General features: G+C 47.4%; 1 long non-coding RNA gene across 1 annotated transcript; it reads right to left on the bottom strand.

The window, feature by feature from the left end:
* Positions 1 to 649: 649 nt before the first annotated feature.
* LOC138789044 (uncharacterized) lies at positions 650 to 5,695 on the bottom strand. The gene is made up of 3 exons (XR_011362692.1): positions 5,473 to 5,695; positions 3,232 to 3,295; positions 650 to 883 (listed from the first exon to the last, which is right to left on the bottom strand). It is a non-coding gene; the product is annotated as an uncharacterized lncRNA (long non-coding RNA).
* Between the last annotated feature and the right edge of the window lie 305 nt (positions 5,696 to 6,000).

Here is a 6,000-nt window from a genome sequence, read left to right as displayed (position 1 = left end):
AGGGGTGCCTATTAGAGTAACAGGGGTCAGGGGGTGACTATAAGAGAAAAAGGGGTCAGGGGGTGACTATAACATAGAGTTACAGGTGACAGGGGCAACTATTAGATAGAGTAACAGAGGTCAGGGGGTGATTATTAGATAAAGCTACAGGGCATGGCCGATTATCAGCACAGGAAGGGGTTAACCAGTGTGTAATACCGTACATTACTGTGCCACCTCTGCTGTTCTCTCCCAGGTCTGAACTCCTCCCACACACAGTGGAGAGCTGTCAGAGGCCCCTCATGCCATCCTCACTGTGATTGGTCTGCCTTTACGGACGGACCAATTGCATCCATCATTGGTCAGGCTAAGAGATGTGAGGTCCCTGGCTGCTAGGGCCTCTCCTCACTGGATGATGTAGCGATTAACAGCAGCAATCCCGGACACACATGAACGTGAATTTGTCGGATGGGGTTAATAATCTTGTTTTTGTAATAATTTAAATAATTATTATTTATTATTAATAATAATAATCTTTGATATTTTTGTAATCTTTTTGTATAATAATCTTCTTTATCATTATTATAGTGTTTATGCCCTTATGCTACTTGTACACATTAAAATAATTTGTATCACAACCTTGTAGAGCTGTAACATTTTATTGGTCTCATTTAGTGGTACATACAACTTACTGATCACCTTTAAAATTACTCACTAAAGAACAGAAAAAAAAAATCATAAGAAATAATTAAACCTTTGGCCTCTAGTTTCTAATGACTTCATGACAGTCATGATTTTCCCGGTATCACGGTGATGATCCAGATTTTATTTTTCCTGTCCCTTGTTGCCTTGTTCCGACCTTCTCCACATGGCTGCAAGTTATCAACCACGGCATCTATTCCTCCTATAACAAAGACATAGAGATTAGAGGGTAAATTTGGTTCTGGTAACAAATAAAAGTTCTGAGAAAGTTTGTCCCGCTTGTTTGTTCTAATACAGTGATGAATCCTTTTGTGGGCTTACATTTCCGAGATCATAAACGGAAGGGGAATCGTGCGAGGCTTTTCAGGCTGGAAGGGTTAAACATAACTTTGTAGGGATCAGCAGTGACACATTTGCTTTCATCGTAACTGCAGTTATAGGCCATGTTCACACAACGTATGTTTAGCATAAATCACGGCTGTTGTTGCAATTTGCAAAAACGGACGTGATTTATGCTAAACATATGTTGCATTTGAATCAATGAAATACCGGCACATAGTACACGCTCTGGTCAGGATTCCATCTGCTGCTATTCATTGAACAGACATGCGCACGCTCCATTGTGCGCAGCGGTAAATTGCGATGTGGGTGCACACGGGTGCGCCCGCATCCAAATTCACCAAAAATTAAGATCATCCAGGATGATCTTCAGTAATACCGGCCGTTTTGTGACCTGGCCGGGTCACAGAACGGCCGGTGTTATACGTCATGTGAACATGGCCATATAGTGTATATCCTGTAATGAGTGAAGGGGTATTCCTATCTGGAGTAGTTATGCCCCAGTATCCACAGGATGGAGCACAACTAAAGGCCCTATTCCACGGGGCGACTGTGAGGTGTCAGCGCTCGTTTGCTTCTTGTTCCCTGCTCGCTGCCACCACCATTACACGAGGAGGCAGCGAGCGGGTGAGTACAGGGGGTCCGCAAGGATTTGCGGGGGGGCTGCCCGCTTGAACGCCTTTAGGGTCCTATTAAACAAAGCAATTTTTAACGATTAACAACTAACAAAAAACGATTGCAAATGTGATTGTTTATCGTTAACCTGAAATCGTTCACCATATTACACAGAACGATGGTCATTAGTTATGATCGTTACTACGATCGTTATTGCGATTGTTACTACGATCGTTTACTTCATCTGATCCCAGGAAAACAATGAACAATGTGCAATTACACTGAGCGATTAGTGAACTAATGTGGAACTTGAGCGAACGAATGTGGAATTACAGCGAACGATTAATGATGATTTTAGGTTCAGATCTAAATCAACGATCAACGACACACGAACGATTTTTCAATCGATGGCTGCAATTACGCAAAACAATTATCGTTTAAATTTGAATGATATAACGATTTTTTGGAAGGGCATGAGAAGCAATCTATGAGAGAAGGGAGACCATGGAGGGCAGTCTAGTGATAACCGTATGGGGGGTAATCTGTAAAAATAGTCTATGAAACAGGAGCAAACATATGGAGCAGTCATTGAGGGCAAGGGGTGGTCTTTTCAGAGAGAAGGGAGGTGAAAAGTAGGGGTCTGTGGGAGAGGTGGGGGCATCGGAAGCAGTCTGTGAATGATAAGGTAAAAAGAAGGAGTCTGAGAGAGGTCGGGGGCATAGGAAGCAGTCTGAGAGAAAGGTCAGGGGGCATAGGAAGCAGTCTGAGGGAAAGGTCGGGGGGCATTAGAAGCAGTCTGAGAGAGAGGTCGGGGCATAGGAAGCAGTCTGAGAGAGAGGTCAGGGGCATTGGAAGCAGTCTGTGAAAGATGGGAGCATAATGAAATGTCAGTGGAAGAAGGGGAACAATGTAGAACGTGAACCCTATGGAGCAGACTGTGTGAGAAATAAGGATGTATGGGAGAGCAGTCTGTATGAGAAGGGGTCACGGGGAGCAAATTCTGTGGGGGAGAAGGGAACCCTATGTGTACATTAAATTGTAACAATGTGTGAGAGGTGGGGTACAGAAGGTGTCACTTTACTTTAGTTACATCAAAATATAGCTGGATCCTTCATGCCCAGAGATGATTTGGAGGCCTTGCTTTAGGGAAGGTATTTTACTAACTGGTGTGTTAATACCAACTGGGCACAAGAAGGTCCAGAAGGGCACAACTGGTCATTATATAGTGCATTCTGTTCAGTAACAGTTTGGACGTAGTAATAATAATAATAATAATATGGAGGTACAGTATGGTGGTCCTTGTATCATGGTATTATTTTAATCCCAAGATTAAAAGTTATATTCTACTTTCTAGTTATATACCTACTAGATAGATGATCACTAGCAGATCCGTGGGGTCTCACTGCTGTGCCCCTTATTGGTCATGGTGAGGGGTCCAGTGTCCCCAGAGTGAATTAACCAGCAGCTCACATGCTCAGCCATCGCTCTATTCTCTATGGAACATTCCAACCACTGCCCCATCCAGGTAAGTCCAAATCTCTCTTACAACCTAGTAATGGCCGTGCCCACAGTTCCGTGCACTGTTTTTACACTTACTATTGTTACAGTGTCGCCCGGGATTTTAATCCAGAAGGTGTCTAACTGTTTCACCACCGTTGCTCTGGAAATCAAGGGAATAGTACAATGACATCACATGTGTTGTGCAGGGCATTCTGTTATTTGTAGGTTTTATAGCATTGTCTTAAGGTTAGACCATTTTCTGCCTATTACGACATAAACGCCGTAGAAGTTTCCCTACATGAATAAAAATTATGCCATTAAATATATTAGGTGAGGGTGCAACCTGCGGGATCTCCACCGTAACTCAGAATGAGGACATCCAAGTCCCAGTCCCCAGGCAGAGATTTGGCACTGCAGTCACTCTCCGCAGTCACTCTCCAAAAATAAGAATATTGGTTGTCCCCAATGACCTCATCCATATGAATAGATGCCTGGTCAGGAACAGAGACTTTAGTCCCCTGAATATGTTTCCTTGTTCACAATTATACATATACAGGGGACATTTATTAAAGTCTCGCCTGAGGAATACGCCAGGGAGAAGGTGCAGATTCACCCCTTCTCCCTGGTGTACGTCTGCCGTATCCCTCGCTCGCCCGATGGACAGACAGGGGGACTTAGGGGGGCAGAGAGGAGGCATGTCCTCCTTCCGCGCCTCATTTATCATAATTCATGCCTTGCAGGCGTAAATCATGACTCAAATCTACACCTGCCGGCAGGGCCGCCATCAGGATTTTCAGGGCCCCATACAGCCAAATTGTCTGGGGGAGTGGCTGCCTCTATTTGGTCGTGCACTCCACCTGTCTCACCCAGGTGATGCAATTATTTTTGCAGGTATTAGACGGATCTTGCATGCCCAGAGCATAGGCGTATTATACGCCATGGAGAGGCCATAGTGTACATACAGTGTAGGGTCTGCCTCGATATGAGTCCACCTTATCGTGGTGAGGCAGTTTACGCTATTTGCAAATAGTAACCAAGAGACTCATTATTTTTGTGGGAATTTTTTGGGCAGTTGGGGGGGCTGCTTTTAATTATTTTCATGTCTATGGTGGGTCTGTATCTTGCTGTTGCGGTTAGCAGTTGCATTTTTCTGTGTTTTTGTGTGTTTGCAATTTCAGCCATGGCAACGTGCTCCTGCCTAGTGTGAACAGTGTTCTAGGAGAGCTGACCAATTTTTTCCTTTTTTTTCAGGCACAGCAGAGCAGAGTTGTCGGTCACATTGGGCAGGCTCAGCAGAGCCGAGTTGTCGGTTACATTGGGCAGGCTCAGCAGAGCCGAGTTGTCGGTTACATTGGGCAGGCTCAGCAGAGCCGAGTTGTCGGTTACATTGGTCAGGCTCAGCAGAGCAGAGTTGTCGGTTACATTGGTCAGGCACAGCAGAGCCGAGTTGTCGGTTACATTGGTCAGGCTCAGCAGAGCCGAGTTGTCGGTTACATTTGTCAGACTCAGCAGAGCCGAGTTGTCGGTTATATTGGTCAGGCACAGCAGAGTTGTCAGTTACATTGGTCAAGCACAGCAGAGCCGAGTTGTCGGTTACATTGGTCAGGCACAGCAGAGTTGTCAGTTACATTGGTCAGGCACAGTAGAGCCGAGTTGTCGGTCACATTGGGCAGGCTCAGCAGAGCCGAGTTGTCGGTCACATTGGGCAGGCACAGCAGAGCCGAGTTGTCGGTTACATTGGTCAGGCACAGCAGAGCCGAGTTGTCGGTTACATTGGTCAGGCACAGCAGAGCCGAGTTGTCGGTTACATTGGTCAGGCTCAGCAGAGCCGAGTTGTCGGTTACATTTGTCAGGCTCAGCAGAGCCAAGTTGTCGGTTACATTGGTCAGGCTCAGCAGAGCCGAGTTGTCGGTTACATTGGTCAGGCACAGCAGAGCCGAGTTGTCGGTTACATTGGTCAGGCTCAGCAGAGCCGAGTTGTCGGTTACATTTGTCAGGCTCAGCAGAGCCGAGTTGTCGGTTATATTGGTCAGGCACAGCAGAGTTTCAGTTACATTGGTCAAGCACAGCAGAGCCGAGTTGTCGGTTACATTGGTCAGGCACAGCAGAGTTGTCAGTTACATTGGTCAGGCACAGTAGAGCCGAGTTGTCGGTCACATTGGGCAGGCTCAGCAGAGCCGAGTTGTCGGTCACATTGGGCAGGCACAGCAGAGCCAAGTTGTCAGTACGGTAGGGACTGGTTCAGCAGTAGCAGATTTATATACTATCCCAGGATGGGGACACACACTCACACTCACACTCACTCTCTCTCTCTCTCTCTCTCACACACACACTTACTCTATGCAGGGAAGCTCCAGGACCCATTCAGTCTTCAGTGCTCCTCACACAGCGGCTCCTCCCCTCCCCCTTATGTTCCGACCTTGCAGCAGAGATGACGGCAGCCAGAGAAGTTTGTGAGATGGAAGGAGGGTGGGAGGGGGAGGGAGGAGAGAGGAGAGGGTCCCGCTGCATCTTCCTGTCACCTGGGAGAGCACACCGGCCGGAAGTCACCAGCTCCGCACCAGCCTGGGAGCTGCTGAGGAGGGGGCCGATCCATTGTGGAGGGAGGGGGGGATTCTGCAGCCCGGTCCACAGACAGTGCAGGGGGGAGGAGGGCCTCATGATATTAGTTAAGTAGAAGGGGCCCCTTGCATCTGCAGTAGCTGTCCCCTCTCCCTGCACTGTCTGTATACCAGGCTTCTCACAAAGTGAAGTGTGTGGGAGGCCCGGGCCCCCCTATAGGCCGGGCCCCATACACCTGTACTGCCAGTAATGCCCTAATGGCGGCCCTGCCTGCCGGAAACCCCCAGTCTCCAGTAGCCATGA

The sequence above is a fragment of the Dendropsophus ebraccatus genome, chromosome 4 (assembly GCF_027789765.1).
Source record: "Dendropsophus ebraccatus isolate aDenEbr1 chromosome 4, aDenEbr1.pat, whole genome shotgun sequence".
Taxonomy (NCBI): domain Eukaryota; kingdom Metazoa; phylum Chordata; class Amphibia; order Anura; family Hylidae; genus Dendropsophus; species Dendropsophus ebraccatus.
The sequence above is the reverse complement of the archived record's forward strand: the minus strand, read 5'-3'. Positions and strand labels throughout refer to the sequence as shown.